Source organism: Cydia pomonella, chromosome 24 (genome assembly GCF_033807575.1).
Source record: "Cydia pomonella isolate Wapato2018A chromosome 24, ilCydPomo1, whole genome shotgun sequence".
Taxonomy (NCBI): domain Eukaryota; kingdom Metazoa; phylum Arthropoda; class Insecta; order Lepidoptera; family Tortricidae; genus Cydia; species Cydia pomonella.
In genome coordinates this window covers 9,938,531-9,953,913 of record NC_084726.1, presented here as the reverse complement: position 1 = coordinate 9,953,913, position 15,383 = coordinate 9,938,531, and the positions used below count along the sequence as shown (strand labels likewise).

The 15,383-nt window shown below is 36.7% G+C and overlaps 1 protein-coding gene across 1 annotated transcript in view; it reads left to right on the top strand.

Annotated features, from left to right (window-relative positions):
* Positions 1 to 6,445: 6,445 nt before the first annotated feature.
* Positions 6,446 to 15,383, top strand: part of LOC133530991 (homeobox protein SIX1-like) — a 41,963-nt gene continuing 33,025 nt past the window's right edge. The window contains exon 1 of the mRNA XM_061869061.1: positions 6,446 to 7,151. The gene's annotated coding sequence lies outside the window, so the exon portion shown is untranslated. The remainder of the gene's footprint in view (positions 7,152 to 15,383) is intronic.

Sequence of the window (15,383 nt, the reverse complement as noted above, 5' to 3'; positions counted from 1 at the left end):
CCTCTCAATCGCTCTTCCATATTCGTGGTGGTTCTTTCGACAACTCGATTCAACCAAGTGAATTGGTAATACGTAACCAGAGACAAATAAGACAATCTACCCTCAAGTTTATGACCATAGAGCGCCATTATTTTTTTACGCGCTTATCAGATGTGTAAGCACGATAAAGGGTCAAATCCCATCGGGAGTAGAAATCAAAATAAATTAATTAATGTGTGTGCTTTTTGGTTGAATTTGGAGAATTGTTGGTTTTAGAAAATTAAAGAAAAATATTTTTTTTGAGTTCTCTGAAAAGGTCTCAATACTTCAAAAACAAGATGAAAAAAATCTTAAGATTTGACTCAATTATTTGAGTCTGCAAACTAAGTCCAGTCTTAAAGCACAATGGCACAGCGACCCGAAGTGGATCTTGGCCTCCGACACCAACGACCGCCATGCTTCTCTGTCCAAAACCGTTTCTGTCCAGTCGACGGCGCCGAGTTCGCTAAGGTCTTTTTGCACTTCGTCTCTCCAGCGGTACCTAGGGCGTCCAGAGCCATTTCGAATTACAGAGTACCTATGCCCTCCAGACTGTACGATCCTCACCCATCCGGACTACGTGCCCGAGCCATCGGAGTCTGGCGGCTTAAGGGGGTCCCTCACCCAATAACCTTGGATGTGAATCCCTTAGTTTTCTAATGTTTTTTTGTAGCTTATCATATTAACAGCAACGGCTGTGTAAGCAAATACAGTATCCCATATTTACTTCAAAGTTCACTGTCTTTGAGATATTTGGCATCAAAGTTGAACAATTTTAGGGAGGTATAAGTAGGTATGTACAAGTAGTACAGTCAGCATCAAAAGTAGCGGATCAAATAACGTTTCATAAGTATCTACCATTCTGTAACAGCTTAACAAAAAGTGGTGTCTTTAAAATAGAACAATTAAGACTGTAAAAGAAATACTTTTGAGTGCGAATTTTAAGTTATAGTTTTCATTTAATGTCTTTCTTAAGCTCTACTTCCACGATTTTTTTCATATTTTTTGGACCTATGGCTCAAAAGTTAGAGGGGGGGGGGGACACATTTTTTTTCTTTCGGAGCGATTATCTCTGAATATATTTCCTTTATCAAAAAATGTTTCATGAAAACCCTTATTAGTTTTGAAAGACCTTTCCAACGATACCCCACACTCTAGGGTTGAAGCGAAAAAAAAAAATTCACCCCCACTTTACGTGTAGGGGAGGTACCCTAAAAAAAATTAAGTTTTTAGATTTTATTGTACGACTTTGTCCGCTTTATTGATTTATATATCCATGCCAAATTTCAGCTTTCTAGCACTAACGACCACGGAGCAAAGCCTCGGACAGACAGACAGACAGACAGACGGACATGGCGAAACTATAAGGGTTCCTAGTTGACTACGGAACCCTAAAAATGAGCTGTTGTCTATTGAACATCCATACCCAATAACCCACTTCCATTTCTCTCAAGTATACCTAACTTTATTACTTAAAGACACAGACAGATTATAAGAAAATAATCCATCCAAATTACGCCTCTATCGTAAAGCCAGAAAGTTCAAATTGTAATCGCATATCGGACATTGAAATAATTTCCAACTAAACAGGGGTTAACAAATTGGTACCCTATTAAACGGGGGGCGCTAACAATGTGCTGACTAATGGCCTAAAGATGTTGAATGATTTCTGGGTCTGAAGTTCATTGAGTAATATTACACGACGGTCTTTTGTGGTCGATTATTGTGAATGAATGTTTGGAGAGTTGGCCAGGAGGCGTATTCAAATTGTAATGACAAGTTATGTTTTTTTTGATGAGATCAACTTTTGTATTTACAATAACAATATACATAATTTATGAATTTAAACTGAATTTGTCATGGATATAGTGTCAAAAATGGAGATTTCTTCAATAAGAAACATTATTTTGACACTGATAGATCATATCTTTATCAAATCCAGATCAAATTCATAACCTGTTATTACCATCAGAATTCGCCTCTAGTTTTACATTATACCTTTTTTTTGGAAGTTAGTCGTTTATAATACAATTTTTTATTCACAATAAAGTAAAATACATTTCATAAACTTCGCCAAACGTATGATAGCGAGGTACGCTTATTTAAAATTTTCATTTGTCATTAATAAAAGCTTCTGGGGTCGGCGGGATAAAATATATGCCTGTACGGGCGTAAGTAGACTTTCTAATAAAATAAGTATGAAACAGAACTGTTGTATTAAATAATAATCGGTTTTACAGAACAGTTTAAAAATGCTATCATTTTTTTATTTCTCACCGACTTGAGTTGAGAACCATTTCCTTTGAAGTAGTTTAAAAAAAATTACGTCATAAAAAAACTGCTTGACTGACTGCCGAATTCGACAGATTGTTATAGTGGTGTGAATAACATAAATTATTGTCATTTCATAGGGCGTGGATTCATTTTAGGGGTCTTTTTTGATGTAATATGTTATTTAGAAGTTAGTAGTTGAAACGAAGGTGTCTGTTTCAACTTGGGCAGAAATGCTTTCGTATTTTCAAATATTCTCTTCTACAGGCAACACTCGCGTGAAATTTTGTGAGCAGGTTCAATAATTGAATATAATAGGGTTGTTTACAATTTTTTGAAACGCTTGTATTACGTTCTACATTAACTAAAAGTTGCCCTAAAATTCAACTTTTATACTAAAAACGGCCTTAAATATGTTAAATTAACAAAATATATTTTGACAGATGCTTTCGCGCCCAAAACGCTCTTTGAAAATTGTTTGACGTCACAGTTTACGGTTTGACACATAACTACATACATACGTAGAAGATACGAACTGTCAACTGACATTTTGTCATTTGTTGTTTATCGCCTAACTGTCAACAGTGTCAATCCGAGAGTTGTGACGTCATCAGAATCTTCAATGACGTTTTGAGTTTGGTCACGTGACGTGTGCCAAAAGATATTTGAAATTCAATATTTACAAAAATATGGTCATTACAGGTCCCCTGAAAGTAGTTTAACAGGTTCTTATAATCCAAAAGAATTTATTGGGATACAATTCTGCCCTAAGATTTGTAGATGGAAACAACCCTATTTGTCGATTCAGTTTTTGGCATTTATTCAAAATAGGGGGGCCATGGGAGGTTCACAAGGTCTACAGCTCACAGTATATACTACTAGTATATATAATGAGAAGGTGGCGTGTAGACTTGTAACAGGAGGTCGTTTAGAAACTATAGACCTCAGCTTGGCTACTCAGCATTAATTATGCCGTACAGATCAACACACGTCGCATGAAAAGTATCTGCTACCCTCTTATAGTTTTTTCTAAATTCAATGTGTTTTTTCAACCCTTAGTCATATTTTACGAGGTGATTGACCTGTGTTAACGTCACAATCAGTTAAGACAAAAATTGGAGTATTTCTGATATTTCACCGACAACTGTAACATTTCTAGCGCTTTATGCTTTAAAAGTTTAATTTCCAATTCACCCTCTATGTTTTCTATGTATTTAATGAAAGCTACTGCAATTGGTTTCAATATTATTAACCAATTAAAACTAGGGTTATTTGCTCCAGTCATGGGATGTATGGCGTCATTAATTTACAAACTAACAAATATAAATGAAAAATTAAACTTAAGCAGCTCTTTGGCTTTTGTTTATGGTAAAATGTTGTCAACGTTTAAAAACTGATGGTAAATACTTGTTTCACAGGATTTGTCTAGACCATCCCATTACTGGTGCCTGTTCCATTATAGGGGTGTTTACTATATGTTATAGGCAATGAGTAACTTTTATTATGGGACTAAACCCGAAACAGCGAAAACAAGTTGGCGGTTTCAGACATTAGTAAATTACGTATGGCTGGTCATGTTTTCTATAGTAGAGCCAATATCAAAACTATCACGGAACTAACTCCCAAAGCATAGTTTAATTAAGACGCACTCATTAAGAGTGTCTCAAATAACCATATGTTTAAATATTTGCCACACTGTTTAAAAAGGAATTTGAACTACCTAAAAACAAATAAAACATTAAAGAGGCGGCAGTCTGTTTGCTCATTTCGGTCTATTCTTACATTAAAAAACACCTTTAAAAAAGAATTTCGAACACCGAATAAGGAAAAAAGTGAAATATTCTTTATGGGTATGACTGTAAGGTTGGTAGTATTGGCATTGTTATGTTGGTAGTGAACATAAACCATTGAATATAGGTGATTATACGCTTATTTGCCGGCCTTTGTGTTTTCGAGAGCTTTTGTGGCGTTTAGAGGTAGACATCTTGTTTTTAATGACAGATATAGGGGTGCCGATTTAGGGATCAATAGGGCTATACAAAATATATTAAAGAAAAATGAAGTATGAAATAAAAATCTCTACCACTATAAGTGAACGCAAATCTTGGGGCACGGTACTGGTAGACTAGCCAAGCGAAGCGCAACCCCCCCACCCCTTAAACTAGGGGATGAAAATTTGTATGAGGGTTCCGCAAATTTTTATGCTAGAGCTCTGAAAATTGATATATGGACTCCTTGTTATAAATAATAAAATGTATATTTCAGGATCTTTAGTAATCAACCCCCACCCTTTAAATTAAGGGATGGAAGATTGTCATAAGCAACTTACAAAAAGAAGTGATTTTTTTTCGCTACCATCACATGGGCGTAACGTGAAAAAAGTAAGTATTCACTGTTCAATATTTTTCTGTTATACAATAGTTCTAGTAGTAACGAAAAGGTGCAGAGTTTGTGAAGTTAGGGTTTTTAGAGTTGAAAGTTTGGCTCTACATGAGATCTGATAACTTTTTTGACAGTGCGAGCCTTATGGTTTAGTCTTGGCAACATTTCACATGAAAATGTTTTTGAAACGGTAGATGATTTTCAAAAACAGACAACATTCTAATGATAAAGTTACTTTTACTAATAGACAAAGCTACTTTGTACTTCTGACTAATTATATGTTACTTTTAATATGCATTTTTGTACAATAAAGAGGTTACTACAAGGTACTACTACTTTTTATTTCTGGACTCCCAGATTTAATGTCCAATAAATAATTTTATTAAAAATGTAAGGAACCCTCTCGTTTTTTTTAATTCGCACTTCACCACCATCAGTAGTGCCGGCAGTCAAGCACTACTTCAATAGACCAATCCACCATTATCCTCTATCCAACGACAATAGCCGATCTTATTTTAAAAACATCCCCATCTTCATAGACAAACACCGCTCTTACGACCTTTTTCAGTATGCATAGTGATGTAATAATGCCGGTTTTTACATAGACAAAATCGGCTGTTACGTCTTTTTTTTTTAAATTGTAGTATAATCCAGTGATCTTGAGATAATGTTATGCCATTGTTATGCTCTTGTTATCTGCTTTCAATACAATTAGTTTGAGAAAGATTTACGATTTTCAATAGTTAAGTGAATGTATGAGTTTGGCAAAACTCACTGTACCTACTGTACTAAATGTAGTCATAGTAGAAGGTAGGTGTATTAAGACGAGAGTCATTTCAAACGTAGTCCTCATTTTCCTCTCTGAATATTAATATTATTGAAAATATTTTGACACAATTTGTCATATATCAACTACAGCTATGCCCCTATGTTTGATTTTTTCGTATTTTTGATTATTATAAGAGTTAGGAGCATTTAAAAATTTGTATGAAATCTGTTTTTTGCAATAAAATGATGTAGAAATATTTTCCATAATGTCAATATCCAGAGAGGATAATGGGAAACGGCCGTCCTGTTTCCTCTTTTTTTATACTACGTCGGCGGCAAACAAGCATACGGCCTGCCTGATGGTAAGCAATCTCCGTAGCCTATGTCCGCCTGCAACTCCAGAGGAGTTACATGCGCGTTGCCAACCTTAACAACCCTCCCTCCCCAACCTTACTCACCGGCAGGAACACAACACTATGAGTAGGGTCTAGTGTTATTTGGCTGCGGTTTTCTGTAAGGTGGAGGTACTTCCCCAGTTGGGCTCTGCTCTAGATCTGGAATGACATCCGCTGTGCTGTGCCCTACTACACAAAGTGAGATGAAATTCACAAGACGTCCTTAAACTCCGTCCACAAGAGATGATGGCTCTTGTGGACAGAGTTTAAGGACGTACCCGGCTCCGGGCTCTTAAGGTGGTTCATAAAAAATAGTTACAACATCGCACAACAAAGGGGACTACGTTCGTAGAGTATGGAGACGCCCAATATTAAAAGACTCCCTAAAATTTAAATTTAATTTGACATCTACTCGAAGCAAAATCGCGAATTTATAGCAAAGCACTTCTCAGGTAAATAGGCGGATTTGAATAATAAAAAGGTGTCTAGTACCTACTATGGTTACAGAACCCTGAAAAAAAAACAAAAGTAGTTTTTTTTCCTAAAAAAAGAAAAACATTTTCCTATTTAAATAGGAAAAAATTTGAGGTTTAAATAGGAAAACTTTTAAATTTAAAATATTTTGGGCAAATGCATCTCTTCCAGTTTTTTGCTCTACAAAACTGCATTTCCAGATACAGCTTCAGATGTCCATTTCACGATTTCACAGAAAGCATAAATTCAAGAAACACCATTTCCTCTCACATAAATTGCTAAAAACGACGTAAAATTCACTTAAACCCATTCATTACAGCATCGGATGATTTAATCAAGTCAGCTGTGCCCCATTACCCTGAGTAGGACGCACGAAAATACCTTACACAATTTCTGAAACCATTGCTGCGGATGGACCGAATACGCCTACAAATAATAGTTCCAATTGTTTCACAAACTGAAAAATGGCGATCCCACGCGGAGCCAATAGAAGGCGGTGCCGCACGACCTCCAAAAAACACCCCATTGGTCCATTCAAACCCCAAAGTACCACACGACCAATCAGAAAGCTTAGAGGAAGTTCGAGTCAAACCAGTTCCATTTTAGCTCCGACGGCGCGCGCACGCGTTTCAAATTTGGAACGATTGGCATTTAAACTCGAATTTTCTAGCGCCTTTGAGTGTTTGTTTTTTAAAAGGTGTTTTAAAGTGTCGTTGTCTTATTTTACGGTTATTGTTTTAAGTAGGTTGTGTTTCGTTATTGCAAGGATATTATTTTTAGCATTTAGCTTGTTAAAGCTGTTGTTGGCGTGAGACGGATCTTAATATAGCTGTGCGCATTTGTGTGAGTATACCAACCGTGCCTTCCTTATTTTCGCTCGCGGCCGACGGCTGAACTTTGTTTGACGCTAAAAAAAGCTGCTCTGAATATTTTTGTTGATTTCCTGCCACTGACTGGCCTGTGTCGAGCATTCACTGTGGCACGAGTGCATAACTTCACGACTCTTGTCAACGTATGTCGAGGTAGAGCAATGTGGAGACAGGAGTGTCTCTATAATTACTGATCTGTCGACTCTACTACCGCCCATGAACCCTCTCTTCTTTAACACAGTTTAAAAACCAGGGGTAGTCCGTCTCGCGCGCGAGATACTGTCGCTGCTGTGCTAAGCCAACAGGTCTGATGATGACCATGAAAAGAAGGAAGGAAGCAAGATTAGTCAACAATTTCCTCTCCTCAGTATTCATTTTGCTGAGATACCTATTAGCACATAAACCGTTCTAATAGAGAGTCGGCAACGCGCATGTGATTCCCTTTGAACGCCAAACGGTTTATTAGCAGTTCCTAGCCTTTTCTGTCAAAAACCTTGTTGCGAACTCTTTTGAGATCAGCAGTATCAAACATTTAAATTTATATTTATATTTATCATGATTTTACATGTGTCACTTTGAAATAAATGGCTGAACGTTTGGTGTTTTAATTCGGGCTATATTTCACGTAATTTACTTCATCTGGCGACCGTGAAAGGACACGACGAACCTGCAATCAATGAATGATAAAAATATTCTAAGAATCGAACAATTTCGCGATAGTAAAAGACAAATAAGTACCTATAATCAATGGGTTTTCTTTACAGTTCATGCTTTCCCCCCCCCTTGCTAATGCTCCGTGCATGGGAGCATGAACAAACTGTTGAAAATTGGAGGTTTGTTTCATAAGTTTCCAGCGATTGCGGTCAGTTTGTGTGTCTGTGAATCTGTTTGTCACCATCTACATAGAAAATGTTCTGGCTAATACACACACCTATAAAACTTGCTGTATCTTTGTTAAAGCATGAAACTTGTAGTCTCTAGGCCTTTTGTTTCTACAGCGCGATGTACGTCGTGGAGCAAGAGAACAAGATATCATACAGAATTCAAAGTTTTGCATCGTGGGTTAAAAATGCCTTACATATTTTTGGAAAAGAACTGATACTCTTCAAACTGCTGGATCGTTGTATCAAACATAGCTAAGAACCAACGCAAGGAAATACGCTTTTACGTAAAAAAACCGCATCGAAATGTAATTACCATCGTTTGCAGAAAACTAAACGAAGCGCTAGTGTCTCTCTATCACTCTTCTTTATTAGTGCGATAGAGACAGATTGTATGAAACCTAGAAAAAACTAATAATTATTTTTCTAATTTTTATTTAAGTAATTAGCTACCCGCCCGGCTTCGTACGGGTTTGACGGGTTACATAAAACCTTAAATAATAATACGCCTAAAAACCTTCCTCAAGATCCGTTCAACAGTTTTTGAGTTTATCGCGAACATACAGACAGACAGACGCGGCGGGGGACTTTGTTTTATAATTGAACATGTGATTTATCGAAGTGGAAGCGAGCTGGGTCCATAACCTAAGAAAACAAACATCCCTCTAGAACTAATTTTAATGAAGTCTGTCAAATTAACTTTGAATAACAGAGCAGAAAAGTATGTACCTGATGGCGATGGCACTTCTATAGATTTTAACATACCAGATGGTTCTGTAATATTTATTCCGGGAGTTTAAAAATGTAGACTCTTAGATTTGCAGTTTTGCACATCTCGTTTACTTCTAACGCTTGCCAGACTTACTAATGTGCAACATTGTCTCAGGATCATTGTTACTTATCGTAAATCGTTGTGAAATCCGCTCCGAATTCGTATTTCCCTTGTTTTCAACACAACAAAAGCCTTTTTGAGCTTTCCGTGGGTCTTAGTCAATTTGTGTAAGATTGTCGCTATAATATTTATTTATTTATTTCTTGTAAATATTTTGATTCTCTTACTTTCGGTACTTCTCCTTGCTTTATTAAGCTTTTTTAGAATTAACGTATTTTCTCTATTTCATTCCATAAAAAATCTTTTTGAGTTTTATATTTTTTATTTATTTTATTTATTGTACCTTAGAACAGTTAGTTCACAGTTAAGAATAAGTTTTTATTAAAATGTCGTTTAAAAAGTACTTTTGAAGGAAAATTTTGTTTACATTAAAGTTACGTACAGCCAGCTTCAGAGAAAAGTGATTCTCATTGTTTAGAAGTTTGTATGAAAAGGTGCTAAGCGAATAGTATACGAATCTAGTTTAAATTAAATTGATTATCATTATACAAATTGAAATACATATGCCTTAAATCCGAGATAAATAGACATAATAGCTTGTAAAAAAAAACATAATTGTTGTGATTGATACGATCCATGTGTATCGACCTCTGTTTTTTTATTTATTCTAAAAACGAACTAATGATGTGACAAACTCACACGCAAAATGCATGACCGATAACCATATGGCTGCCGGGCTGCACTGAGCCATGTGTTTTTGTAACATTCGTTAGGTATTCAACAAATCTGTCAATGATTTTGACATAAATATTTTAACGATATATCTACATAATTATACAAACAAAATATATAAGCACGAATTAGCAGAGATCTCCAGGCCACGGTAGAGCTGCGGGTGATAATGTTTCTAATTATTGGGTCCATTTCGAGCAATATTTGGACATGATTTTTTCTAGAGTTCACACGAGTTTTAAGGTCTTACAAAGTTTTATGAATTTTAGCTCAAAATTGGCGTATATAACAATGTTAAAGGTGTGTTGACAGCTGCCGTTGCATAAAAAAGCATAATATTTCTTGGATGCACTGTTACCGACATAAACACCAGAGAGGAGATCAACATATGCATCCTAAACGCCCTGCGATGCAGTGCTGCCCTCCATTAAGTGTTTGTGCCCGGGCTTCTCTGCAAACATACTGAGTTACGGATATATAAATGTTATAATACCGTGATACGGTCTATCCTTATGTATGAAACAAGAAAGTCTGCTCCTGTTAGCGGAGAGAAAAGTCGCAAGATCCTGGGACATATATTCAGAGAGATGACGGCACCTGGAGAATCCGGAAAAACGCCGAGATCGAGGAGTTAGTGGCCGAGCTTAATATCGGCGAAAGAAAAGCACACAGATTTCGCTGGTTTGGTCACCTACTTAGAATGGAAGAGGATCGGGCTGTCAAGAGTGCGTTCTTGGGATGACCAACTGTTAGCCGTCCGGTGGGCTGGCCCAGGGCTATAACCGCGAAAATCGAAGTTCGTCAATTGCGGGCATTTTTCTCTGTCACTCTAATTACATCTTAGTTATAGTAAAAGAGAACGATCCCCGCAATTTGTTAATTTCGGTTTTCGCGGTAGGCCCCCAGGTATCGCTGGGAAGACAGTGTGGCGGCGGATCTGCTTCAGCTTCGCGTCAGTAACTGGCAGGAAGTTGCGCAGGATTGGGATAGGTGGCACGCGCTCATGTCGGAGGCCAAGATTCTTTTTGGATCACTGAGCCAAAATAGTTACTTATTCCTTGTACCTACTGTCATAATGAAGCCCTTAGAGTCCTAGTTCTTTATCATAATCTTCTATCTTAATACACAACAAAGCCGAATCTCACTAAATCTCACGTGGGGGTCTCAAATCTCACCTCTGCCTAGGAGGGATTTTGACAAATAGGTGTCACGTTTTTTTCGGGCATATATGCAGTGTAAAAATTTGAGCGAATGTTATTAATTTAAAGTAAAACATGTTTCTAGACTAAAATATGCCAAAATCTGACACTGTTCTTCTATATATTAAAATCCATATATAGTTAGGTACATATTTAAAATTGATATATTAAAGATTCGGGCCCCTTCGTCTTTAATACTTCTTAATAAAAATTATAAAAAAAAATAGTGTTTTGTTTAATAAATCAAACGCATTTATACTCCAAATACAAAATTTTAAAGATCTCACGTGAAACTAGGGGCGGGGGAGGGAGATGGTCGAGACAAATCTGACGACATCTCACCAGGGTCCCAGTCAAAAATCCTCTAAAACCCCTAGCGTAATTAATGGACGCCCCCAGTTGCACCCCCACACTCTGTGACTGAGTGCAAAGTCTAAGACTTTGGCTTGGGTCGACTCTATATCAACAACATATATGTCAACATTTCCTATAACCGATTATATACAACATTGGAATATTTTTACTATCTAGGATTTCATGACAGTGTCCGTTTTCTTCAATACGAAGAAACCCGGCCGCACACTGCGCAGTCGCAGCAAATCAATAAAAAAATAACCCGATCAAATTTAATGAGCGTTCCAAAACCAATAAAATTATCACAAAACACATGTCTCAAATGTAACTGAGTTTATTAGACCTGGCAACAGTAACTTTTGTATGGAATGACGGTACAACACTATTAATTAACCCCCCGAGTCGAGACTATAAAAGACCCATTTTATGGACCACAGATAGCATCAAGATTTCGAACTTAAGCCTATTCTGCCTCTAGATTTAAAAGGCGTATTTATGCGCGTTTATAAAATGTATACGTCTTTTTAAAATAGTGTTTGAAATTTTGTTTTCCTAATTGTTGATCGTATCTAATAAACGGTTATTTTTATTATCGAGTTTGAATTTGGAATTGTTTGTTATCTAATTAAGGGAATCGTTATTTGTCATGCAGAATTAAAAATGGAAAGGAACATTAATATTAATTAAAATATTTAATTAAGTGAGATAGGAAACAACGTTCGTTGTTGCATCTATTAATAAGATTACGCCTCCCACTAATCACTTCATCTTCCAAATCTAAAATAGTCTTAAATCAACGTTCTTATTTTTAAAATGTTTTCCAACGATGCCGGAGAGAGAACCACGTTCGACAAGCGGCCTCCCTGTCACACTTACGTACGTATTTAAAAGTGCGACAGAAAGGCAATAACGTGGTTCGAGGTAGGCCCTCTGTAAAGTGGGACCAAGCTAGTTAGCTAATTAGCAGAGTTCTACATGGCAATTGCAAAGACAAAGTGTGTCTCTCATCTTTAATGTCAAATGTCTATTACAATATGACGTGTATAACGACACCACCTCACTTTGCTGTGATCAAATCGGCGAAAAGTTAGCTTAGACGGACTATAGGTAGGTAAAATAACTAAACTGTCTCAAATGCTTTTGTTATAAATGTCACGATAGTCAGAGCCCCTAGTGTAAATTTATTTGATTTCGAAACGTGACGTACGCGTTTGCGTTAAGTCCCATTTATAAGCACAGCGCGCCAAGCGGAACGTTTTGGAAACTCAAAATCTCATACAAAAGGAGACTTACCGCAAACGCGTACGTCACGTTACGCCATCGAATAAATGTACACTAGGGATACAGAAATAAGAAGTAAGTAAAACCAACTTGGCCGCTACTGCCACTTACCGCTGCCTACTCATGACAGTAAGAGGATGATTCGGACTAGAAAAATATTCCATAGGTTAATCCAACTTAAGTTATATATTTCTGTGTGAAATTTTACTCATATTCTACGGTACGTATACTAACGTACGGTTAGTACGTATACTAACCGCCGTTATTCCTTAATGCGAAACAATTTAACAAACTTTTACGTTTAAAAAATGTTTTAACATTAAGGGTAACATAGTCGTATTTAAATTAGACAATAATTTACTTTAAATGGACCTACTCTTTTATTCAAAATAAAAACAAAATGTACTTAAGAAAGTAAAAGCACCACCAAAAATTCAAAAATCGAACCAAAACAATAACGTTCGCACCCACCGGCATGTTTCGAATGCCATCGAAAATCAAATCGCTAATAGTGAGGCGATTTGTACCGTATCGTGAATCGGTAATCTGTCGATAAATCTAGTGTTTTACAGCTGGCCCGCCCGATAGGGATCGCGCCACGTGGGGTAATAGTGATGTGCTGTTGATATCGAGGTCTTTAAACATATTTTTATGACGATGTCAGTTCGTAAAATGGCGTGTGTTATTTAATAAGGTTATGGGTATTGGTCGTTAACTGTGTTTAATATTTCATACGTGAATGTAATGGCTGTATAGGCATTAAGAATATTGATAATTGTGAATGGGGTTTCTTATTTCAAAAAATAGTTCGACACCTTTTTATTCGTTAAATAAAAAGTTTAATGGTTCGCACAAAGCCTTGGATTGAATTTAGAGTCTTAAGAGTATACCTAATTGCTTTCTTAATATGAATTCTTGAGACAAGAATATGTGTTTTTAGCTATAAATAACAAAATCAGTAGCCTTTCGATATATCTAAGCTCTTTAATATATTTTGAAGAAAGTTATGTAAGTATACCGAAGAATAAAGTGAGCGCAAGCGATATGATTGCGGCATAACTTGCGCGCCAAAAATTCATACAATACAATTTACAATGTGTAGGCGATCAATGAACAGTCTGTCGTCATTACAAAGTTGATTTTCTTACTAAACATTAACTTACACTTTTTTTACACTACCGTAATATGGTGGGCGTCTGCATAATGTTATATCGAAAGCAAACAAAATACAAACCCTTATCTTAAAAGTAATGTTTTTACGTAAAGAAAAAATGTAAACAGGATAATTATCGATTCAGTTACATCACTGGTAACCCGTCAACTCCATATATCAGCCCCTTGATCGTGTCGATGATAAAAATTACTTAAAACGCCAAACATTTAACATCTCGCTCTTCTTTCTTTCTCACTCAGTCGTACTAAACATGACACGAAAAGAGACAGAGCTAACCTACAAAATGACTACAAAACTAAAACGTTACAAGATTTAAAATGAGAACGTTCGAATTTGAGTTTCACAGGCGTTTTTACTAAGCTTAAACTCGGATGAGTTTGTTATATAAAAAAATAAAAATTTGTTTGTGGTTTTTGTTTTATGAAGTTTTATAGTAAATCTTTGTTGTCTTGTCAGTGCATCTTTGTAATGATTCAAAGTACGTGATGGTATGTTTGTTAAATATTGAATTGATGGCGACCCTTTCAAAGATTTTGGGCGAGATTGTGTTAGGTTCTGATTAATGTAGGCCTGTTTTAAGTGTCATGATGTGACAATCGGTCGAGTTTGTTGATTTTAGTTTGTCTACAACAGTGACTTCGTACAGTCACGGACTTTAATTGCTGAGCCATTGAGGGTTTACTTTACATTGGACATTTCATACCGTTAGTATTGACAAACAAATTAGCTTGAACCCTAAATGGCGAAACAATTGGGGACCCGGGGGTACGTCCTTAAACTACGTCCAAAAGAGAGGTATGGGCATTGTGAATATCATCTCGCTTTGTGTGGTAGGGCACAACCAGTGGATCATTCCAGATCTAGAGCAGAGCCCAACTGGTACTTCCACCTTACAGAAAACAGCACCCTACTCATAGTGTTGTGTTCCTGCCGGTGAGTAAGGTTGCCAGAGCTCAACGAGGGGGGGGGGGGGCACCTGCAACATCAGAGCAGTTACACTTTGACCGCTGTACCTTATAAAAAACAAAAATAGAAATTTCGTCACCTGCCTCACTACTATCACTCGTACACCGTACATGGAAAGCGATAGACCGGATAACGAAATTTCGATTTTCGTTTAGAAAATATAATATACTCCTCCTCATCGTTTTCGATGACGGCGACCCTAAATAAACATTATGGACGTTGTCTAGCATGAGCCCTAATGTAGCTGGCCAGGCCGAACTTGCTAAATACTCTATTGCACGCGTGACAATAAAGTTGGCCAGCTGCGTTGAACGTGTATACGTAGGAGGGCTTAGGTCTCTCTTTCCGTAACTGGAAAATACAGAAATTATAGTAGATACAGGAAGCCAATTATAGGAACTCGCAGGTAGTGATATAATACTGAAGGTTACGCACTATCGCAACCAAAAAAAGCGGATACAAATGATATCTAATAAGGATAATGTGGAAGTATCTAAAGTACTAATTAACTTAGTAACATAATGAGGACTAAAGTAAAAGTAGAAATAATAAATAAGTAAATAATTAGTATTCAAGAAGGCGACAACACGCTCACTCAAAAGACTCAAAATATCTCTGCACTAAATTACGTCTCACGCTAGGAATGCTATAGTTGAAATTATATCTATATCCAATTCTTTAGATAGCTCATTTAGGTTACTGCTGGCGCGCGTTTGAAAATTATTTTGTCGGTATTTGGAAGATGCATTGTTGATTGCTATTGGGGGATGATATTTTTTAGAACGAA